Raw genomic sequence first — 15,531 nt, forward strand, 5'->3', positions numbered from 1 at the left:
AAAACAGAGCTAAAAGAGAGTGAATATTGGACTTAGATTCACCAGGTGGACAGAAACACGACTCCACATGAATGATAATGTTGCTCCGTAACTGCTGGATGTGGAAATAAGCAACTGTTTGGCAACAGGTAAATAAAAGGCAGAGCCTCCATCTATATTAATGCATGTGTATGCGGACGATGCACATTTCTATTTTAAGAGCCTGAGTCAAAGCAGGAAAAGTGTCAATAAGTTAACACAACACAGTTTCATTGAGTGTAAGTCCATTAATTCATCGTTTATCCTTAATGATGATAAAGTGGAGTCTGACTGTGTATCAGGCTGCAGCTACATTACATTTTAAATACATTTGTTCAGCTTTAATCTGACGTGGAGGGACAAACCACAGGAGGCAGCAGCCCAAGATGAAAAAAACACAGTTAAAGATTTAAAACATGCAGAGATCAAAGACACAGAGACGTGACTGTAAGCTCACAGTCTGATCCAGGAATAATGTGTTTGCTGATTTGCACTTGAAAAAGGCGGTCGAGGTTAAAATACAGCAGATTTTTAAATGTTTAGACGTCTGTTTGTATCTCGGCTTCACAGCGTGATCCTGCTCACTCGGAAATATTAACATACAATCAGAGATTAAGCATTATGTGCAATAAAGATGGATGCAGGAGCTGCTGTAACAAGCCGACAGAGTCTCAGTGTTATAACAGGAGGATGTGCAGAGGTTCGAGGATGAATGTGCTTCGATACGGACTAAATGAACAAGGAAATGAAACAGTGTGTCTGGCTCTGTAAGAGACAGGAGACAGACACAAAACCTTAGAGCGAGCAGGTTAGCATCACAGAGTCGGTTACCACGGTAACTGACCCAGAGTTTAAGTTAGCTCTCTGTCTGGAACTGAAAAAACACCAGAGTTTCCCTGAACAATCTCAGAGTTTTTCCACTAATCCCCCCGCTCTCTGATACAGAGCTATCAGCTTTAAAAAGGTGATGATGTCAGCGGTGTGTTCAATATTTGTTTCTGGAGATAATTAGTTGATAAAAAAAAATCGGATCAGATAACGCAGGTTTAAAATACACATTTTATAGACCTGTCTTCTCTCTGCCTTTCAGAGGGTCACTGTGTGTTCTCCTTTACAAAGGGAGCACTATAAATACACACACAGCTCAATGGCATCATTATCAACACACACACACACACACACACACACACACACACACACACACACACACACAGTCTCCTCTCTGCTCTGTTGATGGTGTAATGATCCCTGATGCTTGAAGTGTGTGTGTGTGTGTGTGTGTGTGTGTGTGTGTGTGACCTTGACTTTTCTCTCTGTTACTCCAGTGAGGCTCCGACATCAGAACTGCAACAATCAATCAGTCGACAGGAAATTAATCGGCAACATTTGTTGGTTTAATCTCAGATTTGAGTTTTTATTGCTTTTCATTATTCTTACATGACTGGAAATTTAATATTTTGGTTTTGGACAAAACCAAAAGGATTTGAGGACGTCAACTCGGACTACAGGATGTTGTGAGCATTTTCTGGTGTTTTATTGACTAAATGATTAATCGTTTACTTTATACTCTTTACTCTTTACTCTGTGTGTGTGTGTGTGTGTGTGTGTGTGTGTGTGTGTGTGTGTGTGGAGTCAGGACAGGTCGGTGTAATTACAGCTGACAGAAGTGTACACAGAACAGGAAGAGAGTGTTTATAAAGAATAAAGGAAGATTAAGACAGAAATAGAACAGGTGTGTCAGCCACAAAGGCTCATTGATCCCTGCATGTGCACACACACACACACACACACACACATACACTCTAACACACACACACACACACCCTTCAACATCGTCTCTCCTCCTCAACCTGCCAGCCAATGAGCCTGCTAGCTGCCGCGGTTGCCATGACAACAACATCGCCAAGGGCACGGGAGCTTGAGATTGGAGCACGACAACTGTAGAGTCAAGGTCAAACATCACTAAACACTCACACACACACACACACACACACACCTGAACACACCTCTCTGCTGCTTGTCACACACGGTGTCTTCATGTCTTATTGTTCACGTATTTGATTTTATTCACACTGAACTGTTTCTGTGATGCTTTTGTTTTATTTCTACATCAATCATAATCATTCCTCCTGTTCATACTGGATAATAAAAGATCCTTCAAAATGTGCTTTCAGTGTAAAGTGATGGAGGATAAAATCCACAGTGTGTCCACACAGTCATTTAAAAGTCTCTGTGAAGCTTATATTCAGCTTCATCAGTCTGAGTTAGTCATATCAAGTGGATATCTGACACATTTACAGTCTTTTTAGCATCAAATTCCCTCTTTGTGTTTCCTCGGACAGTGTTTCCCTGTTGACTTTGGCACTAAAAAGACTGTAACGTTGAAAGATATCTACTGGATTTGACTCATTTGGACGCTGAAGCTTCATATTAGCTTCAGATAAACTTTTAAATACATTTTTTACACAGAAGGAGGACTGTGGATTTTGTCCTCCATCACTTCCATTGTAAGGTCATTATGAAGGGATCTTCTAATGGTCAGTATGAACAGGAGGAATGATTACAGCAAGAAAAACAGGCTTCAATGTTCATCGTTTAATATGTGATTTAAAGGAACCTTAACCACCAAATTCAACCCAAGTAAAAAGCTGAGATGATGGTTATTGTTTGTTAGATTTAGCAGGATTTTAACTGGGTTTCTGTTCTCCATCATGATTGGATTTAGCTGCTGCTTAGTTTGGTTTTAGTTCATTCAGTTGCATAAAGACACAAAAAAAACCTCCAGTACATTAAAGGAATAAAAAATGACTGTGTTGGTGAGATTAAAAAAAAAAAACCCAAATAACATCTAAAACTGAAGTTTTTCAAGAAGTAAAATAAGTTATTTCCTCTTGAAGTCTTGAAGTCAGTCTGATTTCCTCCTTTTTCTGATCATCCCCATCGTTTGCATATAAATCCACTCTCCTCCTTCCTCCTTCCTCTTCCTCCTCCTCCTGCAGCTCATCCTTCTTTCTTCTCTTTTTTCTCTACATTTCTTGTCGCCTCTTTTTTTTTTCCTCTTTTTACTTCATTTTAAATGCTCTCGTTTTCAATCTGCCTGCCTTTACTTCCCACTTTCCTCCTCCCCTCCTGCTTCCTCTCCTCTCATCTCCGTCCATGTCCTTGGGACAAATCGCCATCTGTTTTGTTGAAACAACACCAGCCAGGTCTCTCTCTCTCTCTCTCTCTCTCTCTCTCTCTCTCTCTCTCTCTCTCTCTCTCTTCCTCACACAAACAAACACAAACAAACACACACACACACACACTAGTGAAGTCCCTCTTGGCTATTTATAGAAGCTGCACTGATTTCACTAGCTGCTAATAATAGACTGCTCTGTGTGTGTGTGTGTGTGTGTGTGTGTGTATGTGTGTGTGTGTGTGTGTAATTTGTTGGCGATCCAGTAAACACAAAGACATCGTTAGATAACTAGTTAAATATTAATTATATGGGTATGTTAGTAGTTGCTGAGCGGTTCTTTAAAGTGTTTTGTGAGGTGGATTTATATCAAAAACCTCGTATTTATCACAATTTCAGAGAAAATTACACACGTTTTAAATGCTTGCAAAGATTTCATGTTGTCTTTATTCCTTTAGAAGAACCTTTTCCTAAACGACAAAACACAACGATTTGTTTTCTGATCTGCAACATCTATATTTAAGCTTTGGTCACATTTATGCAGCTGAAACTACTTCGTCAAGGTCGGGAAAAGATTGAGGTCAAAACTGTTTGTCTACAAAATAGCTTAATTTCCTAATTGTACCAATAGATTTGTTTACTTTTTATTGACATAATCAATGTGTTCTCTCAGCTCAAGTTCTCATTAATTACTATTCAAAGGAATTCATTTTTTTCAGTTGAGGTATGTGGCCACTGAAATGATGAAATTTTATTTTATTTATTTATCTATTTTCGGATAAATCAATTATTTGTTTGGTCTATAAAATATCAGAAAATGTTGAAACATGCTGATATCTCCCAAAGCACAAGATGACGTCCTCAAATGTCTTGTTTTGTCCATAAAGATATTCAGTTTGCTGTCATACAAACAAGAAAATATTCACATTTGAATAGCAAAATCAGAGAATTTGGGCTTTTTTTTCTTTTCCTAAAGAACCGATCCAGACGATTAATCGGTTATCAAAATAGTTGATGATTAATTTAATAGTTGGTAATTAAACAACTGATTGTTGCAGCTCTGTGATATCTAAAGATGAAACAGAGGAACTTGAATGTGACAGAACCAAGGTTGTGTCTGAAACAGTCAGGCAGAGACTGTATATAAAGATGGACGTCATGAAGTGAAGTCAAAACATCTGGATCGCCCCCTGGTGGCTGGCTGCAGTATAGGTCATAAGTCCCGCCCCCTCCATGTTAGCGGATGGGACATGAACCAAACAAAATAAATAAAATCAAAAGTACACATCAAATAAATTTTTATCAAAGATGGTTGCTGTCATTTCAGGTAGTTCTTATCATGCTGATGATTTGTTTTTAATTAGTTATTTGACAATATAGAAAGGGGGTCTAACATCATGATTGACAGCAGTGACAGCTGCTCTCAAACCTCCATCAGGCTTCACTTTTGCATAGCGGTAGGAAGTGGCGACGTGGCATCCATATTTATATACAGTCTATGGTCTTGACGCAGCTTTAAGTTCCACTGACAGCCGCTAGCTGCTCCAACTGACTCTTATTCAATAAGCCTCAACTTCTCTCTAGAAATACCGAGTCAATCAGTGTTTTCAACAAGTCATTCTAGTCTCAATCTCTAAATTCAGACCCTCTAATAAGTGTGCTGGTGGTCATTTTGGACATTATTGCTCCGTTAATGAGATCTGAAGACTTATAGTAGCTTTGATGTCTGCCGTGTGGTCGTTGATTGACAGCTGTGCTCCGGGACTCACACTGAGTCGCTCTATTGTTGCAATATTTCACGAACTTTAATGTTACTTGTTTACGATACCTGCCCTGTTAGCACAATTTAGCTAAAGTAGCTAACATTAGCAGCGCTCAGTGTTCCCAGTAAGCTAGCGTTAGCTTGGGTCCGAGGTAGCGGGGTGTGTTTCCAGGGCGTGAAAAGCAACAACCTGCAGTCCTTATTTAGAAGGTTCTGGCTCCAAACAGAAAAGATGGCACCAACCAGAAGCTTCAAACTGGCTCCAGTGAAACCAACAGGTGACACCACACCACCACTATATACAGTTTATGGTCTGTAAACATTATGGGAGAGACTATGTTGGACACATTTCCTTATCATGACATCATAAACTGAGTTTTCACCTAAAATGTAACTGATATTCCTAAATTACAGCGTGATGTGTTGGCTGATCTGACAGATTAGTCAAACCTTCAGTTCTCAGTTTACAGAGCAAAGTGACAAATCGTCTGTTAGAGGCGTAGAAAGCAGCGAGCAGCGGCGTCTTCCTCCTGCAGATCAAAGCTCCGTCGAAGAGCAGCGACGCACCGAGAGGCTGCAGCTGCCAACGGGGAGATGTGACTGTAGGCAGGCAATCTGGGAAACATTCATCATACCAATTAATTGGTAATGAACACACACACATACACACACACAGACACACACAGTTTAATAGTGCCAATTAAACTGGAATGAGCACACATCCTCCGATGAATATTGTAAATGTTATATGAATAATAAATTAACTAGCGCTGTGTGTGTGTGTGTGTGTGTGTGTGTGTGTGTCACATCTCGTATCTCCTTCCTGTTTGTGCTTAAAAATCTCCACTGCTTTCTTTTTAACTTTTACTTTCCTTTCTGATTGACTTGTCTGTCTTCCGTTATCAGTCCAGATCATCATCCTGTGACCTCTGACCTCCTCACTGCTTCACGCTACTTTAGTTCATGAGGTTTATTCTGTTTTGCAGGCGGCTTCATGAATGTCAGAAACAGCTTAGAATAAAATCAGTGTAGGTGTGTTTTATTTAAAGCAGGTGGTGAAATCAGGGCAGCTTCTTTAAATAGACCAAAGGAACTCCTCCTCTGTGTGTGTGTGTGTGTATGTGTGTGTATGTGTGTATGTGTACAACAAAACAATTGCTTGTTTTCCCCTGTCGAAATATCACAACACACATAAAACATCAACCGACACATTTTCAAAAAGCAGAAACAAACATTTGACATATCATTAGTTATGTTACTGAAAGTAGAACCTGGAGAAGTTAAACAGGAAGTTCCACTAATTCAAAATATTCAAATCTTAAATTATTATAAACAAGTTCAAGTCTTAAATCATTCGAGACAAATTAAGTATCATGAAGCCCGAGTTATTCAAGGCAAGTCTAAATCTATTTGTGACAAGTCAAAGTTAAGTCTTAAGTCGTTCAAGACAAGTCGAGTCATTTGAGACAAGGTCAAGGCCATCCTCAAGTCATTGCAAATAAGTTTGAAGTAATTACAGATACATTAAGTCCAAGTGAAGTCTCGCGTCATTAGACAAGTCCAGGTTGAGTCTAAAGTCCTCTAAACAATCCAAAATTAAATATCAGGAAGCCCGAGTCATTCAAGTCAAGTCCAAGTCAAGTTCAAATCATTCAAGGCGAGTCTCAGTCCATTTGTGACAAGTCAAAGTCAAGTCTTACGTCATTCAAGACAAATCTAAGTCGAGTCTCTGGTCACCTGAGACAAGTTCAAACTGAGTCTCAAGTCATTCAATACAGGCCCAAGTCAAGTCATTTGAGACAAGTTCAAGGCCATCCTCAAATCATTACAAATAAGTTTGAAGTAATTACAGATACATTAAGACCAAGTGAAGTCTCAAGTCATTAGGCAAGTCCAGGTTGAGTCTAAAGTCCTCTAAACGAGTCCAAGTCAAGTTCAAATCATTCGAGGTGAGCTCAGGTCAAGTCTCAAGTCAGTCAAGACGATTCCAAGTTGAGACAGAAGTTTTCAAAACAAGTCCGAGTCAAGTTTAATTCATCCGAGACAAGTTAAAGTCGTTCAATACAGGTCCGAGTCAAGGATCAAATCATTTAAGGTCAGTTTAAGACGAGTCTCATAGTCTGTCAGAGCAAGTTGGGTCACTAATTACTAAATTGTGGTTCAACTCTTTCACCATTTGAACATTTTTTCTTTGAAAGCCGTGTTAATACACAGCTGAGACCAAGTCAGGTCCACGTCTATCCAAGTCCTTCTGACTCAAGGTTTTTCCTGTCATTCCCACCGGAAGACCACTCAGTCTCCGCTAGGATCTCTTCATGCCTTGCCGATATATCAGCATGGATGAAAGAACGCCACCTTCAGCTTAACCTCTCTAAGACCGAGCTCCTGGTCATACCAGCCAGTCCTTCCATACAACAAAACAGCTAGAATCAACCCAACTCACGCCCACAAAGTCTGCCTGAAATCTGGGTGTCATGATTGATGACCAACTAACCTTTAAGGTTCACGTGGCCTCAGTCTCTCGATCATGTCGATTCACCCTGTACAACATCAGGAAGATCAGACCCTTCCTGTCTGAGCATGCAGCACAACTCCTGGTTCAGGCTCTCGTTATATTACGCATCAACTACTGCAACTCCTTACCGGCAGGCCTCCCTGCATGTACACTTAAACCTCTGCAGATGATCCAGAACGCGTCAACAAAAAAAACCAAAAACATACTTCTATGCACTCTAATCATTGACTTGTTGCACCGACTGTTGGCATCTACGTCCTATCGGGCCCAAACTTAAGCTTTATGGCACTTACTGGTGTTGTTGTCTCCTGACTAGATCCTTGCTTGTGTTGTATCAGTCTCATATGTACGTCGCTTTGGATAAAAGCGTCTGCTAAATGAAATGTAAAAAGTCCTTCTGACTCAAGTCTACACCTCTGGGACAGATGTAGAAACACTGCTGTGTGTTCGTCCTATGAACAGCAACAGATAAACAAAACTTTTTAGGAGTCACTGACAAAAAGAATATTTGTTCATTCTGGTTTCAGTACTTGTTGGTTCATACCTTTTAGAATATAAAGTATTTTGTCAGTGAAATAAACTCATTATAAAAACATAAAGTGTAAAACTATGATTAATAAGAGTTTCAGCTGTAGTGAATCTGATTGTGGCTTTGAGGGGAAATATAATCTAGATTAGAAACAAACACATCAAACAGGAGATCGTCATGTTTTCTGGCAGCGAGGAAGAAGAAGAAATCCTCGATTGAAGCTGCCATGTTGAGGAAACTCCTGTGGAAATATTACAGCAGCGGCAGCAGAGAGAGAAATGGATAAGAAGCCTAATAACTGCCTCTGAGGAAAGAACATTTTCCTAAAATAAAGTCTACATCTTCTCTTCTTTTTAAAGGCACGATAAGGAGTTCACTCTTTCTCTCTCTCCTTACAATAAGTAGCTTATATTCAGTTTCCAGACCTTTCAGATTACACTGAAGAGTGACATAACACCCTGAGGGGTTTGTGTGTGTGTGTGTGTGTGTGTGTGTGTGTAAATCTGTGTGTAGGAAAAGTGTGCGTTCCAGTGTGTTTGAGTGCCAACAGATCGTGGGAACATTCATGACTGCGGGGCAGATTGTCGGTGGGATGCTGGACAGATAATTTCTTAGTCATCATCTTAATGAAGACCACTGAGCTGTGAATCCACACAGCCACCAGGCTTGTGCTACTCACTGCTGCTATTAACAAGCTTCTCCCATGAAAAGAAGAGAAAAGAAACAAGTACGTGGATTAACCGATGCTTCTAGGAATAAAATATTTCCTCCAGGTCTTCACGAGATATTAAACAAGGATCTAAAGAGTCAAAAGGCCGAGAAATCATCTAATTACAAGCTCCATGCATCTCTGTTTTTGCTGATGGTCGTGTTTTCTTCCAAATATAATTAGTTTATTATCACTGAAAAGTGAAAACCAGAAAGTATTCATTGGACATTTTGGACGCTGGAACCAATTAATGTTTAGCATTTTTTTGCCTCAAGAAATAGCTTAAAAGATTATTAGATTATAAAAATAGTTAATTTTCTGTCGATCAACTAACTGATTATTCGTCGCAGCTCTAATTGGATGTTTGTTAGATTAACTAAAACCTCAGAATAATCTGTGGAAAAGGAGAAGCAGTGCATAGAAAAGCTTCTATGTGCTGCTTTATGCTTTAACTGAAGGACTGTCAAACATTAAAGATCCTCTCTAGACGTGTTTTAAAGGTGTAGTGTGTAGAATTTAGTAGCAGTGCTGCTGTTCCTCATACGCAGAATACGCAGAGCGCGTGGGGCCTCAAGCACCAGGCGGGGGCCCCAAAAATGAAGGTTGATAAAAATATCATGTGGAAATGGTTCAACCTTCAAAGCCCTCGTCTGTTCACTTCAGAGTTCGGTTGACTTGTAGCCTACTACCTGCCTCTCGCCTGAAGTTTGCCATATTAACTGCTTTATCAAGCTGTTTTTGAATGAGGCAACATGAATCTGAAAGCTGAGAGATGAAGCCCGTGCCAGTGTTGTAGTACTCGAGTCCGACTGGAGTCCTGATTTTCAAGACTCGTGACTCGACTCGGACTCGGACTCGAGCATTGACTGCATTCAGACTCAAACTTGTTAACTGATAAAGAAGAAATATATTTACCCGATTTTTTTCCGATCAAATTTTCACGTAGCCACACTACGGTTCACGTCACACACACAGCAGCAGCTGCAGCACAGACACATAGTCGCTGGTATGGAAGTTCTTTAGCGTGAGTGAAGAAGACACAAAGCTCGCAATCTGTAATACCTTTAAGTCCAAAAAAAAAACCTTTAATTGTAATAAAGAAAATCAGAATCACCTAAAATCCAATAAAATTGCAAATTGAATCATTAATATTAATATGAAAGCACAGCTGAGTCATTTTTGTTTCATGTAGACTTTTTTTATTTGTATGTCAGCTCTTTGACCTTTGGCCAGATTGGAGCACTGGAGTCCATCTTGGGACTCAACTCAGACTCGACCCCCATGACCAATTATGCTTAGGGCCTCCAAATGGTTATCAGCAGCCCTGTTTGGTAGCATCTAGCGGAACAGACTCAGCAGAAATGGAATATAATATTCATAAGTATGTTTTAATTAGTATATAATCACCTGAAAATAAGAATTGTTGTGTTTTCGTTACTTTACAATGAGCCCTTTATATCTATAGAGCAGGTCCTCTACCAAGGAGCCCGCCATGTTGCACCGCCATGTTTCTACAGTAGCCCAGAACGGACAAACCAAACACTGGCTCTAGAGGGGATTCAGTTGGTTGCAATCTGCAAATTCACCACTAGATGCCACTAAATCCTACACACTGGTCCTTTAAGAAATATAAAAAAAAATTACTTTGAATGATAAAAATGTTTCAATTTATTTTATTCACTTTTAATGTGATTATTTTTGTTTGTTTCTTGGGAGATTTTCACTCAGTTATTACGACACAAATTTAATCCCATACTCCACAGCCGCTGCAAACTTAACTTCAGTTCACACAACATCCTTCAGCCTGAATCGACAGCCCGCAGCGTGGCTCTGCTGACAGTGAACGCATCACTGAGCGCTCAGCCTCCTCTCTGGCTGCGAGCCGAGCCCGCTAACAGCGCTAACAACTGTAACGCTAGCTCCCTATTTCATCAGTTTAGCCATATAGCAGAGCCTGTTCCACTAGCGAGAGGGAAATGAGCTACACTACGCTTCAGAGGACTCTCCACCTTCAGGGACACACACACACACACACATACACACTCAGGGCCCCTTCGGTGTCCCCGCTGGTGGTGGGCCTCAGCTCTGTATCAGCGGTTCTGGCTGAACTGGTTGGTGTTGTGGTGTGTTGATGGTGACGAGCCTGCAGGTCTCACTGACAGCCTGCCCGCTCTGTGTGTTAATGGATGCATGAAGTCCAACACTCCTTCAACCGGCAGTAACATCTATAACTTGATTTATATCACAGGGGGGGGGGGGGAGCAGGGCTGTTGACTGAAGAAACATGCTGGCATCTCACGACATAGTGACTTTTCAAGCAAGCTTTAGCTACTTTCCACTGAAAATAGCTGGCAACACTGAGCAGTAATGTAAATGGATGTTATTTGTGATTTAAAGTCTTAATGTAATAAGGAAGCGTCATACTGACCCTGCAGATATTCTCTCAGAACAAGACTACACTGTCAGAACTGAGGGACAAAATCAGCCGTCGTTCTGTGCAAATATGTGTTCAAGAGTTTACCTGAAGCTAAAATGAGGCTTCAGCAGTCTGAGTTAGTTAAATCAGTCCGAATTTACAGTCTGTTCCCTCTTTTTGTTTCCTGAGCTGTGGTTGGAGGGATACATTCTGATATTCATGTGTTAGTTTGTTGACGTTATCAAGCCTTCAATACTTCAATACCTTCAATACTGTCTTTGCAGATTTGATAGCTGGAGTATTTTTGCACACACAAATATTTTAACCTGCTCCACCTTTGTGTTTTGAGTGTTTTGGTGTGTGTGTGACATCTCAGAGCTGATCTCCAGCTGTCCTCCAGATCTCTGCACCCACTAAGACCTGGAATATATATAGTTTAGTTTGTGTCTGGAGTGAGGAATGAGTTGTGTAACAAGCGACTACTAGAACGTATCCGTCCGCTGCAGCTCAGAGAAGAATATTCCAAGGAAACAAAAGGAGGGACTTGTTTCTAAACAGACTTTAGCTTTGGAAGATACCAACTCAATTTAGCAATATTAGCTTCAGCTGAACTTTGGAACGAGGGCTGATTTTGTCCCACATTTCTTCTGGTTCAGGGACAGGAAGGAGAGCAGGAATTATTACAGCATGTCAGTGTTGTAATAAGACAGACTTGAAAAAACCTGAGACTGTCCTTTAATGTGAAAACCAGTGAAAATGTTAATAATCACTGAGCAGCTCTGTGTTACTGTGTGTCTGTATGTGAGCTGTTTATGTGTGTACGTGTGTGTGTGTGTGTTTCCACTGCATTGTGTCTCCTGGGTAACCTGTATGTCAACACCAACAGATATTAAACTCTCCGCACCTGGAAACACAAACAGCAACCAAGTATGTGGTCTAAGCTGGAGAGGAGACATCCGAACAAACAACCCTGTCTGCTAGAAATTACATTTATATGCAAATAAATTGTTTTCCTGAATATGTTGCGTCTGCAAATGTAATCGCTGCCTGGATTATGTTCACTGCTACATTTTTTTTCTAATGAATGAAGCTACATTTGAGTCCTGTATGTTCTCAGGTTTAGACAATTAAATCAGTGCTTAGTGTGTTAGTGAAAGATCGTAATTTCACTTAACATGTTAACACTGTATTAAACCAGGACCATGAAGTGCTGCCAGTGTCTAAACAGAAGCATAAAAAACTTTGCTAATACTGTAGTTACTACAGCAGTTAGCAGCTAAAAGCTCATTTCCATCTGTAGTCCCTGGGCGGAGGTCACCAGTGATGCACATGTTGGTGAAGTAAATGCTGACAGTAGTGATGTGCAGAGATCCCAGTATTTGTATTTGTATCTGTATTTGTTGAGGCAGCAAAATTATTTGTATCTGTATTTGTATTCGAATAAAAGTGGAAAGAGGCTTAAAAATCCTGTTTTTGTTTTTATGGCACTTTTAATTTTAGAAAATTAAAGTGTTACAATAAATGTTCATGAATAAACTACCTTATGAAGGAGGTCCCCACACCGAGTCTTGAACTGGAGTCTTCCAGATCATAGAGGACTACACTGACTGCTGAGCTAAAACTTTACTCATCACCTCATTGCAGACAGACCTCTACCTATTTATACACCCATAACACAGAGACAGCAGAGCGTGTAATGTGCAAGGAGGAACTTCAAAGGCAATTATTGCTTTGCACTTTTCATTTATTGCCTATTTTTTTTACAACTTAACTTTGTGGAAAGGAGAAGAAGAACAACAGCTTCTGGAGAGTCTCTTGGGAGCACTTTGCTTGTGTCAGTAGCTCAGCTTTATCTCTGGGGAACACCCCCAACAAATAACTTTTAAAATATTTGTTTGAAACAAACATTCATAAAAAAAAACCCTCTATTTGTGCTTTGCAGAATAATGTATTTGTATTCAGGCACACCCCTAGCTAACAGTCAGCTGTAGTGAATTAAAACACTTTGCAAAGCGACACAGTAAAAACATCAGTATTACAACCAGGAAAGAAAAAAAAACAACAAAGAATAAAAAAATACAGAATAACAATAACTATTCCCCGATCAATAATCTCAACAAACAATTCATCATTTCAAGACATTTCCAACCAGATGTGGAGCATTAATGCTGGACAACATCTGCAGGTCTCACTGTCTAAGTTCAGACGTATTTTCAAACTAGATTTAAAATGTTTAAAACTCTCAGATATTCAGTGGTAAAGAAGCCTTAACTGAAAAGGACCAAGTATAATTTACCAAACACCTTAATTAACATTTCCTCACTATGTTTCTAGAAAAATATGTTGCAGTAGCTTTTATAATTCTTATGAGAATAAATGTAAGTTGGAAAATAAACAGGAAGTAAACTCTGATGAGATCTGTTTCGTTCTATCAAGATGAAAAGTGATCATTACTGGTGGAAAATATGAACCATTAGAGACTTCAACTCCAGCTGACCCTCATCAGCTGGAGTCTCTCTCTCCGTCTCTCCTGCAGCTGTTGAGCTTTTAGACGACTGGTTGGTTTTATTCAATCAAGCAGAAATACCATCAAAACTGCACACAACAACAAACATAATGATGTCCTTTGGATTGGTTTAGTTTTTCCCTTTGGTGTGTGTGTGTGTGTGTGCGTGTCTATTGCTCAGTCAGGTTCTGCCTGCGGGCGACCAACAGGAAGTGGGACAGGAGAGGCAAGAAAGGAGAAACAGAGGACGACAGAAAGAGAGAGAGAGAGAGAGAGAGAGAGAGAGAGAGAGTGAACATGCCAACCTTCAGTCACAGTTCATAGATAACATAAACTGTTCTAAAGAAGCAGGAGTGAAGAAAACACGTCAACACGACATCCTGATAACTTATATATGGACATTTTTAGTGTTTAGAAATAAAGCAACTTGCTGGAAACCAGTTAAATTACTGTTAAGAGGTGAATTTCACCACACAGCTCTGACAAGCTAACATGACACATATTCCAGTGAGAAACAGCAGCCAGAAATGTTAACACAGACTGTACAAAGTGGATTAATTGGGTGTGTGACAAACCATCAACCAGCAGCACCAGTTAAAAACACAGAAGCTCCCCAGCAGAAGTAACGTTTGCATGAAAAATAAAACCAGTTGACTCAATGTCGAATGGATCGTTTACTTAACTCATCAAATTAAGTTACTCTAAAACACTGTTAGCTTATTAGCATATCCCAGCATGCATTGCATTAAGTCTCTAGAATTCCTTCTTTTTTCAGATATAAATTAAGTTAGATGGTTTTAACTCTGTCTTGGACTCAAGTTAACAAACCAAAGATGAATAAAATGCAAACTGAAGTGAGTAGAAGTGAATTAAGTGAAGTGAACAGATCTTAAGTGAGCCGGAAATGTGAGTCTCTTTACAGCAGCATGCAGCTCGTGGTCATAATTGCTGCTATTCAGCAGCAGGCTGATGCTTCGCTCCGGAGGAACATAAAGGCTGATCGCCCCCCGGGAGGCCTCGGCCATGAAAGAGACATTCCCGCTCTCTTTCACAAAAAAAAAACTCTACATGGATTTAATGCGTCAATATGGAGCCCGCAATTACGGAAGCGATCCATCAGGCAGACAGACGGAGAGAAGAGAGAGAGTTCAACACGAGTAGATGCAGAAACGGCGAGGACACACTCATGTTTGTTTCTGATTATATAAAACCACTGCTGGCAGGAAGGAAGAACTCTGAATTCTACTAAATGTATTTATTAATCAACATCCCCCCCAAAAAACTCACATTTTTATAAGTCCAGTTCCCGTCATAGTGGCTTCCTGGCCTCGCTGTGGTGAAATTACAAGTTTATTTCTAAAGCACCTTTCAACAACAAGGCAACTCAAGTATTCAAGTACTTTACATAAAACAGAAAAAGGCATTAAGACATTTTTTTTTTTTAAAAGATGGAAGAATTACAGTGCAGTTCGAGACATGAATAAATAGTCCCAAATTTAATTTAATAAAAGGCAAACAGAGGAAAGTCTTCAGCCTTGATTTAAAAGAAGTTGCTGCAGAGCTTTCAGATTTTTTATTTGGAGCATAAAAACTGAATATGTTTAGTTTTGACTGGAGAAACGGATTTCAACCCTAAACTGGTCAAAAAAAAAGTTTCCTGCTGAGACATAAATCCTTTCATTCTTGATATAATCTTTAGGTGATAGTCGGCTGATTTTGTAATTGTCCTGATGTGACTTTTAAAATTTAGGTCTGAGTCCATGAGAGCATGCATCATTCACATTTCCAGCTCTATATTTATATTCTGGAGCTCTACTGGAATATCTTTACATGATTTCCAGTTAAAAACTCCTTATTTATCTTCTACTGGTCCTTTATGCAGCCCCTCAGTTCAGCCTCTG

General features: G+C 39.8%; 1 protein-coding gene across 2 annotated transcripts in view; it reads right to left on the minus strand.

Annotated features, from left to right (window-relative positions):
* The window catches only part of LOC122996590 (echinoderm microtubule-associated protein-like 6), a 98,906-nt gene that overhangs the window by 68,846 nt on the left and 14,529 nt on the right, over window positions 1–15,531 (minus strand). The window lies entirely within an intron of this gene.

The sequence above is a fragment of the Thunnus albacares genome, chromosome 14 (assembly GCF_914725855.1).
Source record: "Thunnus albacares chromosome 14, fThuAlb1.1, whole genome shotgun sequence".
NCBI classification, from domain to species: domain Eukaryota; kingdom Metazoa; phylum Chordata; class Actinopteri; order Scombriformes; family Scombridae; genus Thunnus; species Thunnus albacares.